Source organism: Armigeres subalbatus, chromosome 2, assembly GCF_024139115.2.
Source record: "Armigeres subalbatus isolate Guangzhou_Male chromosome 2, GZ_Asu_2, whole genome shotgun sequence".
Lineage (NCBI taxonomy): Eukaryota > Metazoa > Arthropoda > Insecta > Diptera > Culicidae > Armigeres > Armigeres subalbatus.
Window position 1 is genome coordinate 131,754,201 of NC_085140.1, and position 24,265 is coordinate 131,778,465.

At 42.1% G+C, this 24,265-nt stretch overlaps 1 protein-coding gene across 3 annotated transcripts in view; it reads left to right on the forward strand.

The window, feature by feature from the left end:
- The window catches only part of LOC134215124 (slit homolog 2 protein), a 136,922-nt gene that overhangs the window by 42,644 nt on the left and 70,013 nt on the right, over window positions 1-24,265 (forward strand). For all 3 annotated transcript variants that reach the window (XM_062694373.1, XM_062694374.1, XM_062694376.1), the window contains one exon: window positions 13,612-14,094. The gene's annotated coding sequence lies outside the window, so the exon portion shown is untranslated. The remainder of the gene's footprint in view (window positions 1-13,611; window positions 14,095-24,265) is intronic.

The window sequence follows — 24,265 nt, forward strand, 5'->3', positions numbered from 1 at the left end:
ATTTTTTGCATATGGTTTCAACACTCAATCTTCGAAGCGTTATAACTTTTCTCGTGGACGTTCCAGCAACACGCCTTCTTCAGCAAAATTTTTCGGCATCCTTTGGGTTATTCTTTAACGCAATGTGCTGAAACCTCTAGTAATAGAAATGCGAAAATATACGTTTTCCCATACTAATTTCCATACAAACTTCAAACGCGATGCGGAAAGCGAGGAAGCAACCAATCGGTCCCAAATTTTGCACAGTTATTCAGGACCCAGAATGGCTTCGAAAAACCATTGATTTGAAAAAATGATCATGACGCCCCACTCTAATGTATAGCTATGTTTTTTCAGCATCATTTACAACGGTACTGCCGTCTTATGCAGTCTAATTTTCCTTAGTTAGTTTTTGGAACACGAGCTAATGATAATAGTGATTCTATGATACAGCATTTTGTAATATAACCTAAGGTTTTTGGTATAATCCATATATTTGCTAAAAGTAGTAGCAAAAGGTAGGGAAGAAAGACTTATAGCTGACGTATGGGTTAGAGTTAGATAAAACTTATTCCGTACTACAGTGAACGTTCGCTAATTGGGGTTTTTCTAGTTGGGGCGCTTTTTAGTTGGGGGTTCGCTAATTGGGGCGAAACCCAATTAAAAAGCAGCTAAACGTCAGAATGTGATGTCAAAAACGAGTTGACGTTTTGTTTCCGTGTTTGGCGGGATCGATATTTTCTGGCGCGTAAAATTTTCCTTTGTTCAATGCAAAAAGTAAACAACATTGACGCTTGTCAAAACGCCCCAATTAGCGAACGGCATTCGCTAGTTGGGGTGAGGTCGTGCCCCAATTAGCGAACGATCACTGTATTTTATGTACCAAACAGATATCTAGGTTAATACTACTGTTATTGGTACAACTACCCTAGTGCGTGTTTTGTTTTGCCCGCCAGTACGATTTTGAATGTCGCGTGCATGCGTTTATATTTTTGCTCCGGAAAGCAAGAAAAATAATTTATTGTGTGAGTTTTTCTTTTCGTCGCGATATAAACAAGTTTAAAAACAATGCTAATGTACTGCGAATCGCTTCAGTCGACGGTCGTGCGCGGAAACCACCGGGCTGCCACACGTGAGTTGTTTAGTCGTCGCGGGACGTTTAATAGGATAGTGCAATGAGAATAGATAGAAGGTGAGGAAGAAGACCAAATGCAAGTGTATTAGCGGATGATGGAAAATGTAAACAGCAAATGGTGACGTACATATTTGCACGGCTTCTTATGGGAGCTGGTTCGAATGTAGTAGTGAAAGCTTTTTTGCCATACACGAAAGGCACGCACACAATATATGGATTTCCATAGTATTTATTTTCATTGAGGATAGTGAGTAAACAGACCTGTGTGCCGATTAAAATGTTGTCGGTGGCGCACTATGGGGCCTCCCCATACAAACTGGCGGACTTCTTTTTTCGAGCTTAAAAGATGTTTTTAATGTTGTCATAACAGCGAAATGTTGTTGAGGCTCTGTCTCATTTGGAGAATTAAACTTAAAAGTGACAGTTCGAAAATTAGCAAATAACCCAGTCATAAAAATGGCTGGTGCTACTCAGAAATTCTAATAAGACATCGATGCAAAATGATTCGATATCTGTCAAAAGTAATCTTGCTCTGCGAGCAGGGTTATTTGATAATTATTGAAATGTCACTTTTAAGTTTAATTTCATTTTAATTCTCCAAATGAGACGAAGCCTAAGTAACAATAAGCCATTATATGAGACAGATTCGAACAGCTGGTCGAAATTTTGAGTGGACGGCTCGGTCTTTGTTTTGGTAAATTTGCATGCAAACCATCATCATTTCGTCATCATCATCATAATCATTTTATTCCATTTTCGCAAATGTTCCTTGTAAAATGTAAATATTAATGTTAGGTCTCCTGTCATTTGAGCTTTGTATAAAATGGCTTATTCCAGTCATTTCGCGACTATTTTTTGAAAAGGGCCTTATGTTTTGACTCTTTAATCAAATATTTAAATAAATTTTCAAACGACATCGAATTTTTATTCACATAATATCAAGAACAAATAGGAATAAACGTTATTATAGTAGAATATTGAAATTTGTGTTGCTATGATGCACACTAAGGAAAAAAGACAAGTTTTGAAGTACACACATTTTCTTTCAAATCGCGTTTTCTCAAAATGGCGCAAGTTTGCGCAAGATTTTCCGTAAGAATCTGAAAGTACACATCCCAAAATTTGTAATGTGAAGATTGGATGAAAATTTCACTTTGTGCATCATGTCGATCCAATAGCAAACCAAAGTTGCCCAGGTTTTTTTTACACGGTTTGGTTTTGGTCGTTTAAGACCTTCAGGGTCAATGAAGCGATGAGTTAACCCCACCAAAAAATTCACAAAAAATCAAAGAAAATTCAGGTGGTATTTGAAAAGCTGTAAAAGTTTAGGTTAACCGAGAAATTAATGAATTCCAACCGCGTAAAAAAAACCTGGGTGTATTTTTAATTTGCTTATAATTTGCTGGCAGTTCAGCCTGATTTTTAGCAATGACCGCGAATGTCGAATTGGGCTTATTTCATACTTATTTTCAAATATATCTGGAGGTATGTGTATTGTTTTGCGCAAAAAGTATTTTCTTTAATATTGCTTTATGCATTGAAACTTTTCGTTTGGTCGCTGAAAACATTGATACTTGTCTTCAGCGACTGCTTCCCCGATATACCATTTGTAAAACATTATTCACTCATACATGAATAATACTGTTAAAACTTGCATTTGACAATACAAATTTTCAACTAAAGGCTATATTTTTTGACATTTTTGCCTTTCTCGTACAACAAAGTTGTACCGAAAGGCTATCATTTCACTCCGAAAACGATATTTTCATAGAAGCCTCGAAGACCCATAGTGTTATATACCAATCGACTCAACTCGACGAGCTGAGCAAATGTCTGTCTGTTCGTGTGTACGTATGTGTGTATGTGTGTGCACAAAAGCTAAGAAAAACATTAGACAACTTTTCATATAGTATTCTTTAACCGATTTTCTCGCAACAAGTTTAATTCGACAGAGGGCAAAGCGTCGATACACATATGCCTGGCGTTTTGTAGAGCTCTATAATCATCGGTCTTGGGGGTGTTACTCCAGTCCCCAGGTCCACTTCCACCGCGTGCAGTTCTCTGTTGAATATTGTTTTCGCTCATTGATCGGCCCTCACGAAAACCTGCCTGGTATTCGCCGACGAAGCACTCCTCAAGCGGTCTCAGTCTGTTAAACAGCATACGTGACAGAATTTTATACGCCGAGCTCAGAAGGGTGATCCTTCTTTACCTCGTCCAGCGTTGATGGTTCCACAGCTTGACCTTCCACCTTCCATAGTCTAGTCTGTCAGCAAATTCCCTGTTTTTTCTGCAAATTTTCTGTTGGAACGGGTACGAGCCACTAGCATTCGACTCCTAGCAGCATTTTTCTCGTCCGTCACTCGCCAGCACTCCTCATCAAACCAATTATTTCGTCCCACAATCTGTTAACGTCGCCAGATCCAGTGGCATTTCCTAACCGCTCTTCCAGCTTCTGATGATACTGTTCAGCATCTCCTTCAACTGACAAGCGTTATTGAAATTTATTGGAAATTTATTGAATTTTATTGGATATTGAAACGCATTGTTCTGTTATTTTGTGAATTCGTGAAGCTGGCAAGTCGCACCCGAATTTTTGAAACTACAAGGTAGTAATCCGTGTCAATTTTCGGGCCTCTAAAGGACCTTACATCCATAACTTCCGAGAAATGTCGTCCGTCGATTAGCACGTGGTCTATCTATGTGCGTTTGCAGACATTCTTACGTGCGAAGTAGGTAGTGCTGATTGCCATCCTTCACGTCATGAGGCTCATCATTCGTTGGGGGATAGATGCTGAATAGGCTATAGTTGAAGAATTTGCCCTTCATTCTCAACACGCAAATGTGGTCGATTATCGGCTTCCACCGGATAACACGCTTCATCTGCTTCCCGAGCACCATGAAGCCAACTCCACGTTCTGCTCTGTCACCGCCGCTATAATAGTAGATGTGGTACTTGAATGCAGTGTTAGCTATGGAATTCACCGCCCGGAATTCACGTTCTCTAGGTCTGGGCCACCGTATTTCCTGAACTGCTGTCACCCTCACGCCGATCTTCTGCAGCTCACTAGCCTGGAGCTCAACATGTGCGGGTTCATTCAAAGTTATCACGTTCCAAGATCCGACTTTCTAATCGTTGTCCTTTATTCGTTGACGGATATGTTGCCGTTGAATCAATCCGTTTGCTCTACTTTTGCCTTTCTTTGTAACTGTAGAATCTTCGGTAGGCTACCTTACCAGGGTTGCGCTACCTACATCGCTTCCTTCTCAATGCTGACACGATGCAGTATGGTGTGCACAATTTTGCTTAAAGTCCCTCGCTGGCACTAGGACGATGATCAGCCGCCCCTATTATGGGGAACAGACGCTCGATCAGATTTGCACCTCCGCAAATCACCCCTTCCCTGTCAGCATACGACCATAGTTCCCACCGGGGTTGGTTATCCGGTCTTCCCTAAGGTTGCTTGTATCCCGGCCAGCGCTACGAGGCAGTAGGGATAGGAGTTGCTGGGTAAGAAGCTAAGGACCGCGAAATGGGATCTATGTTTACAAAAGCAGATAAGTCGTTTTGCAAATTTTGTCTTGATTTCGTGCTTGACACGCATTTGAGCGATGTAGGTACACGACTTAAATTTATATTCGTCTGTTTTAAAAGTAGGAAGAGTTGTTTTTCGATCCAGTTCGATCAAGAAAAACGGAAGTGTGGGAGAGTAATTTCGGTTTCGCGCAACAGAAATATGATTTCCGGGTTGGCATCAATTTAGAGGCAGATTCGTTCGGTAGTGTCGCGGAATGTGAAACAGTTATCAATGTTTTGTTTAGCTGATTTTGATTTTACTTATATGAGTAAATTTGCACGTTTCATTATTCAGGACTAACGTGATGAACCAAAGTATTAATAATGAAGCAGATCGATAACCAAAAGTGTGTTGGTGGTTGGCACACTAGCTCCGAATAATGCCGAAGATATTACTGATGTGTTTTGCAAAATCGTGCAATCGACGTGTTCGGTACACAATTTCGATAAAGAAAGTTCCGAATAGCTAAAAAGTGCTCACCAGAAACGTGCTATCGCTTGGCACCTCAGTTCGATGAAGAAGATGAAGAAGAAGAAGTGCATAAGAGTAATTTCTGCTTTATTTGGCAAAGAATATGGTCCCTGATTAGTGTGTAGAAACGTGCTATCGCTTCGCACGCCAGTTTGATCAAAAGAATTTCTCCCAGAGTTCGAAAGAATCAGCGTGTTAATACGAGCAAGTGATTGTCGAGAGTATTGCAAAGTGCTTAAAAGTGGAAATTTTCTATTTTGTCTAGCTGACTACCGCTTGATCCTACAATTCGTCTCAGATGATCATTTGTCGGTGGTGAGGCAGCATGGCGGCATCGTTGGAATTCTAGGACTGCAGTGGCACGGTACCGCTGATTGGCGTTTAGTTATCGTGAGTTATGTTTATAATATTAATGTCGTAATACATTCAACATTGATTTTATGATTTTTATTTAGATTCTTAGATTATTTTACACGATATACGTTATACTTATGCATGCTCACCAAGGTATTTGTATAGCGAATAAATTATCCTTTATTAGAAAAATAAAAACCTGCGGAGATGGTACCTTTCTCGTGTATCTAAAATGTAATAAGGAAACCACATTTGAGAAATCAAAGTAGCACTTTAGGGGATACACTTTTTCATCAATCGACATCTACCTATTTGTATTTTCTGAATGCATTGACAATTTGACAGATCATTGATAATAATTGTAATTATCGCACGTCGCTTTTACTCTGACGGTCACCTAAGTAATAGCGTTCATGAGCGTTCAATTATCGGCAGTTTTTGAGTTACCTAAAATAGTAGAAAATATGATAAAAAATTAGAATCAAAAGGGATTATGAAAAAATAAATTCTCTTATGTTTCCATCCAATCAGTTATTTCTAGACCAACATTTGAAAAGGGCGTAACAGCCAAAATTTATTCCAACTGATTCTTCGTCTACATATACAGCTATATATGTGGACAAAGAATCAGAAGGAATAAATTTTGGCTGTTACGCCCTTTTCAAATGTTGGTCTAGATTTTTTCTACGAAACAATTATCATTAAAAAAAATATTATATCTCCCCAGATGTATGAAACTTCAGAAAGGGTGACTCAAAATCTCCCTAATGTAAATGTGAAGTGACTATAGAGTTTGTTATTAGCTATAATGCGAAGTTGATTCATTGCAAATATCTTCGTCTAAAACACTAAATAATAAGAAGCTGTTTTTGTATTTAAGGTAACTGGTGGCCAATAAATAGCGGGAATGGAAAGAATGGCTTGGGAATAAAATTACAACGAAGTACATTTCAATCTCATATACGTTATATGTAGAGTTGACCTTAGTCTTCAAACTCAGATTAATGAATAATAGCATATGGTCCATGGCAGCGTAGTTTAATCACCGACGGTGGTGGTTTAATCTTGCAAGTATCACATGACCACTGGACGGCTGCCATTTCCGAATAATGCTTCTGATCCTATTGATGTGTTGCTTTGTGTCTTCGGCTTTCCAATAACCTTTGTACGCAATGGAGCTCAGTAGACTAAAAATACTTTAACAGTTTTCGAAACATTTTCACGCTTAAAATTGTCCACCGTGTAATTTTCACATTCACATTGTCACATTTGGTCGGGGTACTGCCAAACCGTACCAGACGGCTTTTTGACTGACTTGTATTATTTTGCTCGCACAAGGAAAACGGAAATCATTTCATTTCAATTCATACGTATATTTGATGTATCATATCCTCAGTTATTTGTTTATTTATTCATTTTATTTATTTGTTTATTTCCAGTGACGTATGGTGACAAAAAAGCTACATTGATTGTTTCAGTACAATATAGATTATAAACTACAAGATTACATTTTTGATTCCAAAAATTCGAACATTGTTTCTTAAAACAGAATTCAGATGCTTCCAGTTATGGAGTTGAGGGATATTCGGTATGATTTGCGATCAGTTAAATCCACTAAACGAAAGTTTAGGCAGACCCGTTTGAGCGCTGATATAGCAAATCTGCACCTGCAGGGGCGCAAAATGTTGGCTCTGGGGGAGTTGATAGTAACCATCAGTGCCCAACTGAGACTTATGTGGGCGCAAGCAGTGCGAGTCCGCACCTGCGGGAGCGCAAAATGTTGGCTCTGGGGGAGTTGATAGTAACCATCAGTGTCCAACTGAGACTTATGTGGGCGCAAGCTTATGTGGCTTTCCAGGCCGTCTTTTCAAAGATATAAACACAGCAGATCTCAATTGGCGATTTGGCGTTGCAAGAAAAAGAAGAAGCAGAATGTCGCGCATTCTAAAAATTAGCACGGGAAAAGATAGGAGGAAAATTTTCAAACACTTCTAAAAAATTCTAGAAGTAATTTAATTAAAACGGTTATCAGCGCGGGGTTGCAATTCTCTTGCACTGCGTAATAGACGAATAATTTAGATTTCAAAATTTTGTTTTTGAATTTCGTTTTATTCACAGTATTAAATATTTCCAACCTCGTACTGACAACCGTTTTCAAATAAATTACCTCTAGAAATGTGGAGGAGTCTTTTATTTTTTTTTTCATTTCCCGTGCTTATTTTTCGAATGCGCGACATTCTGCTTCTTCTTTCTCTTGCAACGCCAAATCGCCAATCCGAACCGATACATGAGAAGCCCATCCGTTCGGGAGTTATATTGCCTCAAAGGAAAGCAAATTCATTTTTATTTTTTAGAACAGAAAAATAGCTTGTACATACAAGCTCTTACTATAAACTTTGCATCGCGTGAGTGACGAGCTGTGAACTGCAACATCGTTTTGCGCGAACTCGCTCTCTTTAAACCATGGTTCATGGAGAGCGGAGAAGTAGTGCTCACCGACTTCTTGACTTTTCAGACAAGAGAGGCATCATTTAATAACAGCAATAATTTACACAGTAACCGTGAACGAGTGGATAGCGTACACGCATCATTCTGGCGGTTTTGTTGGTGCTCTTGGTTCGAATCCAAGAGACAGCCATGGGAGGGGGAAGGGGGTGGGACATTTAAAACCGATTGGTTTACTATTTTTTGTACACACAGTTTATAGTAACTATCATACTGAGACCCATATAGGCGAATATGAGTTTTAATGAGCTAAAATAGACCAACACAAATTTTTGCTTTAGGGGAAAGCTTCTTAGATGTCGACTAAGCGTGACTAAACAGGACGGCAGGGCTGTAATGACCCAAGTATCCCGAAATAAAATATGTTTTCAGGGGATGTTGGTATGCGATTTTAGGTGAACAATAGAATACTTTCAATGCAAAATCAAGACCCATATGGGCGCCGGCAGTGCGAAGCCGTACTCTCGGATGCACAGCATGTTAGCTTTGGGGGAGTTGATAGTAACTATCAGCGCTCAACTGCGACTCGTGAGGGCGCCGGCAGTGCGAAGCCGTACTCGCGGATGCACAACATGTTAGCTTTGGGGGAGTTGATAGTAACTATCAGCGCTCAACTGCGACTCGTGGGGGCGCCGACAGTGCGAAGCCGTACTCTCGGATGCACAGCATGTTAGCTTTGGGGGAGTTGATAGTACCTATCAGCGCTCAACTGCGACTCGTGAGGGCGCCGGCAGTGCGAAGCCGTACTCGCGGATGCACAACATGTTAGCTTTGGGGGAGTTGATAGTAACTATCAGCGCTCAACTGCGACTCGTGGGGGCGCCGACAGTGCGAAGCCGTACTCTCGGATGCACAGCATGTTAGCTTTGGGGGAGTTGATAGTAACTATCAGCGCTCAACTGCGACTCGTGAGGGCGCCGGCAGTGCGAAGCCGTACTCGCGGATGCACAACATGTTAGCTTTGGGGGAGTTGATAGTAACTATCAGCGCTCAACTGCGACTCGTGAGGGCGCCGGCAGTGCGAAGCCGTACTCGCGGATGCACAACATGTTAGCTTTGGGGGAGTTGATAGTAACTATCAGCGCTCAACTGCGACTCGTGGGGGCGCCGACAGTGCGAAGCCGTACTCTCGGATGCACAGCATGTTAGCTTTGGGGGAGTTGATAGTACCTATCAGCGCTCAACTGCGACTCGTGAGGGCGCCGGCAGTGCGAAGCCGTACTCGCGGATGCACAACATGTTAGCTTTGGGGGAGTTGATAGTAACTATCAGCGCTCAACTGCGACTCGTGGGGGCGCCGACAGTGCGAAGCCGTACTCTCGGATGCACAGCATGTTAGCTTTGGGGGAGTTGATAGTAACTATCAGCGCTCAACTGCGACTCGTGAGGGCGCCGGCAGTGCGAAGCCGTACTCGCGGATGCACAACATGTTAGCTTTGGGGGAGTTGATAGTAACTATCAGCGCTCAACTGCGACTCGTGAGGGCGCCGGCAGTGCGAAGCCGTACTCGCGGATGCACAACATGTTAGCTTTGGGGGAGTTGATAGTAACTATCAGCGCTCAACTGCGACTCGTGGGGGCGCCGACAGTGCGAAGCCGTACTCGCGGATGCACAACATTTAAAACCGATTGGTTTACTATTTTTTGTACACACAGTTTATAGTAACTATCATACTGAGACCCATATAGGCGAATATGAGTTTTAATGAGCTAAAATAGACCAACACAAATTTTTGCTTTAGGGGAAAGCTTCTTAGATGTCGACTAAGCGTGACTAAACAGGACGGCAGGGCTGTAATGACCCAAGTATCCCGAAATAAAATATGTTTTCAGGGGATGTTGGTATGCGATTTTAGGTGAACAATAGAATACTTTCAATGCAAAATCAAGACCCATATGGGCGCCGGCAGTGCGAAGCCGTACTCTCGGATGCACAGCATGTTAGCTTTGGGGGAGTTGATAGTAACTATCAGCGCTCAACTGCGACTCGTGAGGGCGCCGGCAGTGCGAAGCCGTACTGCGGATGCACAACATGTTAGCTTTGGGGAGTTGATAGTAACTATCAGCGCTCAACTGCGACCCGTGGGGGCGCCGACAGTGCGAAGCCGTACTCTCGGATGCACAGCATGTTAGCTTTGGGGAGTTGATAGTACCTATCAGCGCTCAACTGCGACTCGTGAGGGCGCCGGCAGTGCGAAGCCGTACTCGCGGATGCACAACATGTTAGCTTTGGGGAGTTGATAGTAACTATCAGCGCTCAACTGCGACTCGTGGGGCGCCGACAGTGCGAAGCCGTACTCTCGGATGCACAGCATGTTAGCTTTGGGGGAGTTGATAGTAACTATCAGCGCTCAACTGCGACTCGTGAGGGCGCCGGCAGTGCGAAGCCGTACTCGCGGATGCACAACATGTTAGCTTTGGGGGAGTTGATAGTAACTATCAGCGCTCAACTGCGACTCGTGAGGGCGCCGGCAGTGCGAAGCCGTACTCGCGGATGCACAACATGTTAGCTTTGGGGGAGTTGATAGTAACTATCAGCGCTCAACTGCGACTCGTGGGGGCGCCGACAGTGCGAAGCCGTACTCGCGGATGCACAACATTTAAAACCGATTGGTTTACTATTTTTTGTACACACAGTTTATAGTAACTATCATACTGAGACCCATATAGGCGAATATGAGTTTTAATGAGCTAAAATAGACCAACACAAATTTTTGCTTTAGGGGAAAGCTTCTTAGATGTCGACTAAGCGTGACTAAACAGGACGGCAGGGCTGAAACGGAAACGGAGATAATAAGTTCTCTTACAAGCTTAACGCATCTTCCAAAAGCGTGTCACGAGGCGAAATGTGCAGAGATAAGGATGGAAGCATCTTGACGGATGAACGTGTGGTGATCGAAAGGTCACTCAAAGCAGCACTTTGAGGAACATTTTAGTGGCGCTGATAGCACATGCAGTGAGGGTCAAGACAGTTGAAGAGACGACCACGTGGGTTTCAGCAAACGATGAGATCTAATTTGTTCCCAATTTAAGGGAAGTTAAAGCCTCTATCCAACAGCTAAAGAACAAATAAACAGCTTAAAGGGATGGAATTGGAGCTGAGTTGCGATAGACGGAGATACTTTCGATGCGGTGGATGAACTCGCCTACTTTGGATCTTTGCTGACAGTTGACAATAAAGTTAATCGTGAAATACCAGGTTTGCATACAGCGTCAATACACCTATGCCTGGCGTATTGTTAATCTCCGGTCGGTCTTGGGAGATGTTCGTCCAGTTCTCCTGAACGTTTTAGGTTCCAAGGTCTGCTTACACCGCGTGCAGCCAGCGTGTTCGTGGCCTTTCACGAAGCTGCCGGCCTTTATCTGGTTCGCTGTTGCATATTGTTTTCGTTATTCTTTGTTCCAACATTCGCACTGATAAGTCTTCTGAAATCTTTCGTATTTTATACGACTCACAATGTTTTCTTCTTTGATGCAGCTCGTGGTTCATGTGTCTTCGCCACACACCATTTTCAAGTTCTACTCCGACTATTGTACCCAAAAGTTTTCCCTCGAAACCTGCACCTCTTTTAACGTCCACGCTCCATGTCCGTAAAGGGCCTCTGGTGGAATCAGATTTTCATACAGAGCAAATTTCGTTTTCGGCTACATGTTGTGCGACTCAAGTTGGTTCCATAATCTGTAAGCAAGGATCATCCTCAAGGCTAAACATCTGATTCGTCGTTGATCGGCCATCACGAAAACCTGGCTGGTATTCGCCGACGAAGGGCTCTTCATGCGGCCTCAGTCTGTTAAATAGAATACGCGACAGGATTTTGTACGCCGAGGTCAGGAATGTGATCCCTCTGTAATTGGCACTTTCTTGTCTGTGCCCTTAATTATAGATTGATCATATGAGGCCATCCAACCAGCTGGTAGGTTTTTCTTCATACTTCCATATATTTGATTAATGTGGTGGATCGACAGATGCAGCTGCTCACTTCCAAGTTTGGGAAGCTTGACTCAGGATCTTATCCTTCCTACCAGCTTTACGGTTTTAGCTCATTCGGAGCCTTCTTTACCTCATGCAGTGTTCCATAGCTTGACCGTCGTCGACTACTTTGGCAACCATAACGACATCGCATAAGAAGGCACGAACACAATCTTTTATTGACACAGATTCCATCAAAATCCCATTGTGGTGCGAAGGTAATCAGTTCATTAATATTTTTTCCGCACAGTTGCCTATTTTATGAGTTCATTCCAAAGATATTTGTTGACATCGCATATCCTGACAAACAAACTCCATTCAACAAATTTTAAAAGTGCTCAACCTGGCTGCCACCAGAGTCTTGTTTGTCAGCTAATTCCCCTCTCGGTCATTTCATATAGCGGGCAATGGCGCAGTCTTGCCGTGAATATTGTCCCAAAATTTGTTGACGTCGCCAGATCCGTTGACATCTCATGCCGCTCTCCCTCTTCAACTACCAAGCGTTGCTTACTGAAATGCATCCTTCTGTTATTTCATGAATTAGTGACGCTGGAGAGTTTTGCAATATTTGCAACTACAAGGTAGAGCTCCCATTCAATGTTCGAGTTTCTTATATCAAAATAATGGTTAAATTATGAAACAATATTTTTGACTGTGCAGTATCCAGTAGATAGCTGAAACCGGAATGATGAGTAGAACATATTGCAGGAGTTTCGGACAGCAATTCCACAAAGATGGTGCGCGTTAGATCCGACAGATATAAGAAAGCACGACGGTCATGCCAAAATACTGCCTACAAAAACTAAGGAAATTCATCCAAGACACTATGTATATGAGGCATTCAGTCATTAGACCACCCGGCCGGTCCCGAAACGTTCAGAGTAAAATTTGGAGCATTTTCAAACGTATGACAGAAGCCAAACATAACAGAATAAGGCAAAGACAAAGGTGCTGTTTGAAAGAGATGGCGCCACAACATTTGAAGTAAAATGAATTTCCTTGTATGGACAAATCATCCGTTCTCATCAACTACGCATCGCATCAATATGAAAGCTAGGTCAAAAAGCAACAAATAATTTTTAGATTTTTTGTACCCACGACTTGTTTTGCAGTTCTAAACAACAAAAGAGATTTCATTGTACCTCCATACTAATTTCTAGCTGTATACTTTCAATTTCTTCAAGACTGTTCTCCACCTCGTGTGTGTGGCAGGAACATTGAAAGCTTACAATATCGAACAGCAGATGTCACCAGTGTATATGCAATATTACATTGATACAAACACGCAGCAACACCACCTGTCGCCTGATAATGGAAATATTGCAATTATACCATCAGGTGTAGTGGCTGTTGTTAAAATATTTTGAAAGGGCCTCAAGCGGAATTTTTGCTAGAATGCAACTGACGACCTCCTATTGGAAATAATATTCAATGAAGTACCTTTCCTCTAGCCACAAACGGAAACCTACGAAAGCCATATCACACCTTGGGCTGGTCGCTGTCGACGAAGAATCATCCTTCCCCACGCCTCTCCAGATAAATAACTTTTGCTTCCGACTGCGACAATATTGTACCCCACTGATCCACATTTTCTCTTTTCCATTTCTGTTTGCTTCCAGGTTGCGGTAAAAGCTGAGCAAAAATTTAGTAAATCGTCTGTGGTTCCTATCCTGGCGCGTACACATACACACACCCTTAAATATTTATATCGTTATCAGTCTATTAGTTTCGTGTGTGCATAGTTCGCCACAAGCACAACCACCACATCCCGGAGTGAGAACGAGCGAAAGTGTGCCCCTGCTGGGTTTGTGGGCGATAGCTAAATAATTGATTGAAAGTGATTGGTCCCCAGTTGGGCATAAGGAGGAGAAAGTAAAAAAAAAAAGTTGTGTGTAATATTTCCGAGCGTAGAATTTGACCACCGGCAGCAGTATCACACACAGTGCGTAGCGGTCGTAGCTTTGGAAAACAAGCGGGCGGAAGTGGCGAAGAAAAGCAGTATACATAAATATTGATACAAACGTGCGGTATTTGGAATTTGAACGGTCATGCTGTAAGGATATGGGACTGCGGGACGTTTCAGGACTTCTGTTTGTGTATTGGTAAGTGTGATGATATTTGATTGCATGGGGTTTGGCGAATGTCCTTCGGCTATCATTTCGAGCTTTCATTCGGTAGAGTGGTATCATACCGTTTCATGATTGGCAAGAGTATTTTAATTAAATACAGAAACGGTTGTTGGTTTTGATCTTTTAGTGACTTGTAATTTGATTTCCCCTTACTGGCCAACAAATTCTTCATCGGGTCGTATGATGTTGACTTTAGATGGAAAAGAGTATTCGTGTAAATTTGACACCCAATTTATTGATAAAATCCAAACAGTTCTAGGAGGTGCGAAATGATGATGTTTTTCCAACGATAGCAATTAGCTGACTACACAGAATTCTGTTTTTACGTAACTGACATTTTCTCAATTTTGCGCTACGAAACATCTAGGTATGTAACGCTTTTGATAGTGAAATAATCATAAGATTCCGTGCGATTTTCCTTTATTTGATAGATTTATACTTTATCTACGTAGTATGAAGTTAGATTATGGACAAGGGTATTACTCCAAGGTGACGGAGCCAGAGTAGGGGAAGAGGCCCCAAAAAGGACTGATTTGCCGACGCGTGATCCGTTGTTCCTTAAGGTCACTCCTGACGGAATCAAGTTCCAAAGTGCTCGCGTTTTCAGGGCACACCACTCGATTCAGAGGCGGCGCACAACTGTCATTTTTGTTGATTTAGTTTTGCTGCGTCGCAGCATGCGTGAAAAAATAAAAATGACAGTTCGGGACCGCTTTGCGATTTGGGCGTAACTTATTTTGTAAACAAACATTGGAAGGCGAATTCCTACTAAAACAAGCATTTCATGAGGAAACCACGGTATGGATCCGAAAGATTAAGATTTCCTCTACCAGATAAGGGAATTAGTTTAGGATGAAAACGCTTGCATTCTCCGGAATTCATGAAGCAATGTTTGTTTACAATATAAGTTACGCCCAAATCGCAAATCAGTCCCGAGTTGTGGGTTGCTTCCGTATCGAGTGGTGTGCCCCCGAAAACGCGAGCACTTTTAAACTTGGATTCCGTCAGGAGTGACCTTAAGAGCTGCAAGCTAAAAAGCGTTTTGCCTCAAAAGTTTTCCGGCATCACAATTTCACCACTTTTTTGAAATGTGAACATGTAGATGATGTAGATATTCCACAATTTTATGATGGCATCAGCTAGTTATATTATTTGACTGTTGCATGAGGTAAAAATACCCATAAAAATCATTACAGTTAAGACATTAGGGCAGTCTTTGGTTAGCTAGGGTTTATTGCCACTCCCCTTCCCCTACATGAAATTGAATGACAAAAGGCATTGCTAAGCAGGGCTTCGAATTTAAAGCGACATGCATCGTTATTAAGCTGTGCCTTGAAGGTATTCTGCTAGGACATCAAAGCCTCATTGGAGCTTTACCACACTTTGCACTTGATCCCTTTGCTTTGCACTGATCCCTCTACCTTTTTACACGTCGGAGATGTCATCTACTAACCAAGACAGGGTACAGCCTCTAGAAGGTGCCGGCATTTCGAAGGTAAACAAAATAAACAGCTACCCGAATAAAAAATATTATAGAAAAACAATACAATTTATTGTAACATCACTATAAAACACAATAAATTTACAATAGTTTTTATTGTAGATGAAATAATAGAAATACATTAGAATGCATTGTTATGAACCATTCATTAAATTGTAAATGAAGTTTTCGCATTAGAACGTACGGGTTGTTAAGTATCGTAACTATACAAAATCTGAGATTTTTTCATACACTTTCTTTTGTCAAACAATAGAGTGTATCGTGAATATATTGTTGAAATATCCGAAGAAAACTGTTCAAATTACATTAGATTGAATTGTATTTTTATAGTAAAACAATACGATATTGGATTTCTTAATTATGACGGTTTTACCGTTCAACAATGAAATTTTAAGAAAAATAATGCATATTTGCTACAATTGGATAAATATTATTATATGGCTTATATACAATTTGAACAAAATTTTCAGAAGTTATCAATGATTAAAATGTATGCACTAAATGTTCTAAAAACAATTGGAAGTATTGTTACATTAGAGAACTATGTTGACGTATTATATCCACGGTGTTGAAACAATATGGACAACCATCAAGAAACTATATATCCTATTGTATACCGTAGAGCGCATGGTTATTCAATTGTATACAATGTTGAGCCTATGGTACACTTTTATCCGGGTAGGGCCCCGGAATGTCGTCCTGGAGGACGCCTGTAATGATGTCTTGCGCATTTAAACTGTTCAATGAGCAGGATATTGTTTTATTCGATGGATGCTGGTAACTATTGGCGGTGAGCTACCAATTCGAAAAGCTTGGTTAACCCCGAGAGGATGGTGATGAGCTTATAGCTTTAGGCAAAGCAAGGATCATTCCCAAGGATCAGGATGGAAAAGGTTTTCGCCAATTTCACGGTGGAAGGATAGTAACTGAGACACTGATAAAATATCAGCGAAAGGTTCTCGAAGAACTGGGCGCTTATGTGTTCTACACTCAAGATGTTGTCGAAGCCTGAGACTGAGATGATTTTAAAGGTTTGATATAGATCGACACTTCGTCAGCTGCAATCTCCAATTCCTCGAGAAGTGGTAAGGAGTCAGATAAAAGTTTATTATATAGGGGGAATGACGGCTTTGGCAGGTTTTGTTCTATTATTGGCAGGGGAGTTTTTTATGACTGACTAGGCTAAAATTTGGCCCAAACATTATTTGCATATCAAAGAATATTGTGGCCAAATTTCATAAAATTTGGTCGACAAAACCCCCCTGTCAATAATAGAACAAAACCTGCCAAAGCCGTCTTTCCCCTACTCCTTAACGGCTGCTTCGTAAGGAATAAATATTGTTTGAGCTGGCTGGTTAGAATGGGATGATGCTTGTTTTTTTTTATGATGCATTTTGGCAAACGGCTTCCTAGGGAATGGTCCATTCTGGCAAAAAGCATTCTGACAAATGGTTTTCTGGCGAATGTCATACAACCGGCTGAACGAGTCATGCGGAAATGTTGTTTCGTCGAACAGGCCATTTGGCCATGAATATTGCTTAGAATCGGGGGTCCTCGTTAGCCGTGGGGTAAGATGCGCGTAAGGCGTTGTGCTTCTTCTTCTTATTGGCATTACATTCCCACACTGGGACAGAGCCGCCTCGCAGCTTAGTGTTCATTAAGCACTTCCACAGTTATTACCTGCGAGATTTCTAAGCCAAGTTACCATTTTTGCATTCGTATATCATGAGGCTAGCACGATGATACTTTTATGCCCAGGGAAGTCGAGACAATTTCCAATCCGAAAATTGCCTAGACCGGCACCGGGAATCGAACCCAGCCACCCTCAGAAGGCGTTGTGCTGTAATGCCAATGAAAGAAAGAATTGCTTAGAACATGGAACATGCCCAGAAATGTAATTTGTCTGAAATGTTCATACAGTCAAACAGTTCCTTTTGGTCGGACAGATCCTTCCACCGAAAATATCAATCGTCCGAAAACGGGTCTGGTGGCCTGAAATGCCGTTTGGCCGAACGTGTTATATGGCCGCGAATGTGGTTTGTCCAAACAATTTGTGTGACCAAGAAAAGCATTTGACCTTACAGGTTGTTTGACAGAAAAACCATGCTGTTTGGTCGAAAAATCAGTTTACCGATTTGGCCGAATATTGATCGGTCAAAAACACCATTTGGCCGGAAGGGTTGTATGACCGAACGCCGCTGAAAGTTTTGAAAAAGCTCCTACATAGCGAAAGCGGTCAACGAGAAGTAATAGGTGAGTAGGGGTTCCATTTTTCCCGGGAATCAATTTCCCGGGAAACGGGAAATAAAATGTTAAATTCCCGGGATTTCCCGGGATCCCGGGAAATAAAACAATTATGCGAAACTAAAAATCGTAACGTGAAATAATAACTTAGGATTAAAATAAACTCTCGACCCAAGGGATTGATACTTGCTACATTGTGCAAAAATATTTAAAGAGTTGTTGAAAAGTCTGAAAAATGTTCTCTGTTTAGTTCGTTAAGTGTTACCTTTGTCTGCAAAATGTTCGCTATATCATGAGCATCAGATGGCGAAATTTCAACACCTGCTCTCGTTAGAGAGTAAGATCTGCTGTGTCCAGATGATTCCTTAATTCTTCCTTGATATGAAAGAGAAGACAGCTTTGACAAGATTTGTTCTGTTATTGCCGGAAGGTTTCTAATATCAACCATTCTGGTACTCATCCGTATATTTTCTTAATGCAAACAATATTCTGGTCAAATTTGATTTATAATACGAACACTTGAGCACATTTCGCTTTTGAATTTGAAGTGTGTAAGCATTCAATGTATTAAAAGCGATAAAATACTTTCAGACGAGCGTTTTATGGTCGTACTTTAAAAATCCTAACTATCAAAATTAATTCTTTTTGATTCTTTTTGTCAAACTTTGTTTGAAATTCCGAGCAGCACCAGAAACGCATACAATTGCATAAGTTTGTCGATTTTTTGTTATTAAACTGGTGTAATGTCCTTATAGTAAAGACCTAAAATATGTTAACATTCGTACTGTGACATATCCATACAGTGAACCAATAATTCTTTATAATTTAGAAAAAGAAGACATATATCAAAACAAAAATGAATGTTCGGAACATGAGTCTGTTTGGAATCCGTATCGGGGTTTGAATCAAAAAGTATTGAAAGTCCTGAAAATAAACCTCTGACAATAAACTGCCCTTGCTTAAATATCTGCGTCTTGGAGAAAATTTGTCTGCAAAGTTAAATAACTTTGTTCTTGCTATTGAAAAATTTCATCAAATATTAGATTTTTATTTCGACTTCATAATGCCCGGTGATTGGGCCTTCTAAATAAGGCCGATACAAATATTTGGTCTCTTTCGTCTCCCCCCCCCCTTCGGATTTTTTTGCCAAAAAATAATATTTTGAGGGGGCAACAAAATAAAATTCGAATAATTTTGTGGATTTCCAATTCTTTAACAAATCCGAGGAGCTTTTATATATATATTTTTAATTTTTATATTTATTTTTTATTATCCCCCCCCCCCCCCATTGACAAAATGTTAATTAAATATTTGTAACGGCCTAAATAAACGACCGATGGAAACTTAAGCTTTGCTTCGCCTCCCTTCAACACGCATTACGGTTGTACTGTACAGTACTGTTGCATCTACAGATAGAAACTTTTTATTTTTTAGCCGGGGAGTATTTATAATATGGGTATTCTACTTTGAAAGCGAAATATGCTATTAAATAGAAATTTCATTATGGGAACAGTGAGAAGATGTTTGTCAGAAATATAATTGATACTCCCTCATCAAATTTGCAAAATAAGAAAAGGATTTCCAAATACTTTATCCATAGATCACAGTCGTCTCCAAAAATTGGTAAATAGTTTAAAAAAATAATTTCCCGGGAAATTCGGGAAGCTAAAGTGTACATCCCGGGAATCGGGAATCCCGGGAAAATTGATTTCCCGGGAAATCGTTTCCGGGAATGGAACCCCTATAGGTGAGGAATGATGAAATAGGAGTGAGAAATGAGCAGCGCGAATGGTACATATGGGGATGAGTAGTGAGGAGTAAGCAGTGAGATGTGAGCAGAAATAATAAGAAATGAGAAGTGGTGAATAAGAAGTGGGAATTGAGACGTCTCATTTCGCACCGTGTGAAATGAGAAGTGAAAAGTGAGTGAGATGAGAAACGTATCACTTCTCACTTTTCATTGCTCACTGTTCACATTTTACTCACCTCTGGTCACCATAAGAAGTGAGAAAGAAGCAGTGAGAGGTGTGAAGAGAGATGTGAGAATCAAGTAATGGTAATTGAGAATTGAGGGTTGAGAAGTGTGTGAGACGTGTAATGTCTGGTTTAAAAAATTTCATTTTTAACAACTTGAGAAAATTGAAGTGAAACATGTCAATAACCACTACTGGTTTTCATTTCTTCATGTGAGAAATGAGATGTGAGACAGGAAACGCCTTACTTTTCACTTCTTATTTTTCTCTGCTTACTTCTCACTTATCACTGTGATAAATAAGAAGCAAGTAGTAAGAAATAAGAAGTAAGAAGTGATAAGAATGAATTGGCAATTTCTTCCTCGAAAGTTAAAATGAAAAGTGAAAAATGAGAAGTGATTTGACTAAGAGTAGAATGGGGCATATTTTTAGCATCATTTTTGGCACATTAACGCTGCAATACGTAAATATAGCGACGCTGAAGTAACTTCAAACAACTAGCGCAAAGTGCACAACACTTTGGACAAAGTTTATCGTCTACCATTTGTGATTTTGGCAACATTTGCTTTCAGAAAAAATATTTAAGCTCTTTTTGTGGAATGTCTTCAACTGTCTAAGACGAGTTTATTCCTTTGATTTAATTCCACTTCGTTTTGTTATCTTTACAGATACGTATTTCGACCTCAACTGTGAGGCCATCTTCAGTGTCTCGTACTAAATCGAGTCAAGTACGAGACATTGAAGACGGCCTCATAGTTGAGGTCGAAATACGTATCTTTAAAGAAAACAAAACGAAGTAGAATTAAATGGAAAGTACTAAACTCGTCTTAGACAGTTGAACATTTGCTTTGTTTGGCTGTTAAATGATGTTTTCGTTCAAACATATTTGTCATAATCTGAAATGGCCTATCTAATCAAACGATGTTTTCCCGTTCATTGAATTTGTTCGGCTAAATGACATTATCGGCAGTATAACCGTTTGGCGAAATGACGTCTTCGGCCAAATGTCCCGTGTTGCCAAACGACCATGTCACCTAAATGACCAGTTCAGTTTTAAAACATTTTCGAGCGTATTCAATTTTCGACCAAATGACATTTGCTGCCATTTATTATATACAGGCAACCGGCACTTTCGGCCGTACGACTTGTTCGTCCTGTTCCACAAAATGCTTTTTGACAGACTGGCTCGTATACAAAATGACGTTTTCGGCCAAAATGCCCGTGATGTCAAACGACTATTTTAGCCAAATTCCAAATTCTCGGGCGTGTACGTTTTTCGACCAAACGATATTTTCGAACTAATTAGGCACAAAACTATACCATGATTATCCGATTTATTTCATTCAGCTTTTTATACTTTAAGTTTTAAACACTAAGGGTCTGGGAAAAGATTAATTACCGTTACATTTTTTCCTGGAAAATTTTGCAAGAAGAAATTGAGTTGCTGTCAAAAGTGAGATTATTCAAAATTGTGAGTAATCTTTGGAGCAGGGAGACGACAATACAGTTTGCCTCGGTCTATACGTAGGGGAAGGGGGGGCAATATGCCCTAGCTAAGCAATTATTTTATTATTTATTCAGACTAAGGCCGAAGTGGCCTGTGCGGTATGTAAGAGTCTTCTCCATTCGGCTCGGTCCATGGCAACACGTCGCCAGCCACGCAGTCTACGGAGGGTCCGCAAGTCATCTTCCACCTGATCGATCCACCTTGCCCGCCTTCTTGTGCCCGTCGGATCGTTGTCGAGAACCATTTTCACCGGGTTATTGTCCGACATTCTGGCTACGTGCCCGGCCCACCGCAGTCGTCCGATTTTCGCGGTGTGAACGATGGATGGTTCTCCCAACAGCTGATGCAACTCGTGGTTCATTCGCCTCCTCCATGTACCGTCCGCCATCTGCACCCCACCATAGATGGTACGCAGCACTTTCCTTTCGAAAACTCCGAGTGCGCGTTGGTCCTCCACGAGCATCGTCCAGGTCTCGTGTCCGTAGAGGACTACCGGTCTAATGAGCGTTTTGTAGATGGTCAGTTTGGTACGGCGTCGAACTCTATTCGATCGAAGCGTCTTGCGGAGTCCAAAGTATGCACGATTTCCAGCCACTATACGCCTCCGAATTTTTCTGCTGGTATCATTTTCGGCAGTCACCAGTGAGCCCAAGTACACAAATTCTTCTACCACCTCGATTTCGTCACCACCGATGCCAACTCGCGGTGGGTGGCTCACATTGTCTTCTCTTGAACCTCTTCCTATCATGTACTTCGTCTTCGACGTGTTGATGACTAGTCCGATCCGCTTGGCTTCCCTCTTCAGTCTGATGTAGGCTTCCTCCATCTTCTCAAAGTTACGTGCCATAATATCTATGTCGTCGGCGAAGCCAAATAGCTGGACGGACTTATTGAAAATTGTGCCACTCGTGTTAATCCCTGCTCTTCGTATTACTCCTTCCAAAGCGATGTTGAATAGCAGACACGAAAGACCATCACCTTGCCGTAACCCTCTGCGGGTTTCGAAGGGACTCGAGAATGCCCCTGAAACTCGAACTACGCACATCACCCGATCCATCGTCGCTTTGATCAACCGTGTCAGTTTATCCGGAAATCCGTTTTCGTGCATTAGCTGCCATAGCTGGTCCCGATCGATTGTATCATATGCGGCTTTGAAGTCGATGAATAGATGATGTGTGGGCACGTTGTATTCGCGGCACTTCTGCAGTACTTGGCGAATGGCGAACACCTGGTCCGTGGTGGAGCGTTTGCCCATAAACCCGCCTGGTACTGCCCCACGAACTCCCTTGCAATTGGTGTTAGTCGACGGCATAAAATTTGGGAGAGTACCTTGTAGGCGGCGTTCAGCAATGTGATTGCGCGGTGGTTGCTACAATCCAGCTTATCGCCCTTTTTGTAGATGGGACACACGACACCTTCCATCCACTCCTGCGGCAGAACTTCCTCCTCCCAAATCTTGGTAATGACCCAGTGCAGCGCTCTAGCCTGTGCCTTAAAATGCTCTCCTGGTAGTTGGTCAACCCCAGGGGCTTTGTTGTTCTTCAGCCGGCCAATCTCCTCCTGGATTTCCTGGAGATCCGCAGCCGGTAGAATTGTGTCCTGCGCGCGTGCTCCTAGGTCCATCACCATACCGCCATCTTCGTCTGCCACATCGCCATTCAGGTGCTCTTCGTAGTGCTGCTGCCACCTTTGGATCACCTCACGCTCGTTCGTAAGAAGGTTCCCGTTTATGTCCTTGCACATATCAGGCTGTGGCACATGGCCCTTACGTGAACGGTTCTACTTCTCATAGAACTTTCGTGTGTTATTAGTGCGGTACAGTTGCTCCATCTCTTCACGGTCTCGATCTTCCTGCTGACGCTTTTTCCTCCGGAAAATCGAGTTTTGTCTGTTCCGCGCCTGTTTATATCGTGCCTCATGCGCCCTCGTGCGGTGTTGCAGCAATCTCGCCCATACTGCATTCTTCTCTTCTACTAACTGCTCACATTCGCCGTCATACCAGTCGTTTCTCCGATCCGGGGGCACCGTGCCAAGTGCAGCGGTTGCGGTGCTACCAATGGCGGATCGAATATCTCTCCAGATATCTTCAAGAGACGCTGCGCCTAGCTGCTCTTCCGTTGGGAGTGCCACTTCCAGCTGCTGCGCGTATTCTTGGGCTAGTCTACCGTCTTGTAGCCGCCCAATATTAAGCCGCGGCGTCCGACTTCGACGCGTGTTGTACACCGTCGAGAGTTTTGAGCGCAGGCAAACTGCAACGAGGTAGTGGTCGGATTCAATATTCGCACTGCGGTAAGTGCGGACGTTCGTGATGTTGGAGAAGAATTTACCGTCGATTAGAACGTGGTCGATTTGGTTTTCCGTTTCTTGGTTAGGTGATCTCCATGTGGCCTTGTGGATATTTTTGCGGGGAAAGAAGGTGCTTCGGACTACCAATCCGCGGGAGGCTGCGAAGTTTATGCATCGTTGGCCGTTGTCATTCGATACGGTGTGCAGACTATCCGGTCCGATGACCGGTCTATACATTTCCTCCCTTCCTACCTGGGCGTTCATGTCACCGATGACGATTTTGACGTCCCGCAGTGGGCATCCATCGTATGTCTGCTCCAGCTGTGCGTAGAACGCTTCTTTCTCGTCGTCGGGTCTCCCTTCATGTGGGCAGTGCACGTTGATGATGCTATAGTTGAAGAAACGGCCTTTAATCCTCAGCTTGCACATCCTTGCGTTGATTGGCTGCCACCCAATCACGCGTTGGCGCATCTTTCCCAGCACTATGAAGCCGGTTCCCAGCTCGTTGGTGGTGCCACAGCTTTGGTAGAAGGTAGCCGCCCGATGCCCGCTTTTCCACACTTTCTGTCCTGTCCAGCAAATCTCCTGCAGTGCCACGACGTCGAAGTTGCGGGGATGTAATTCATCGTAGAT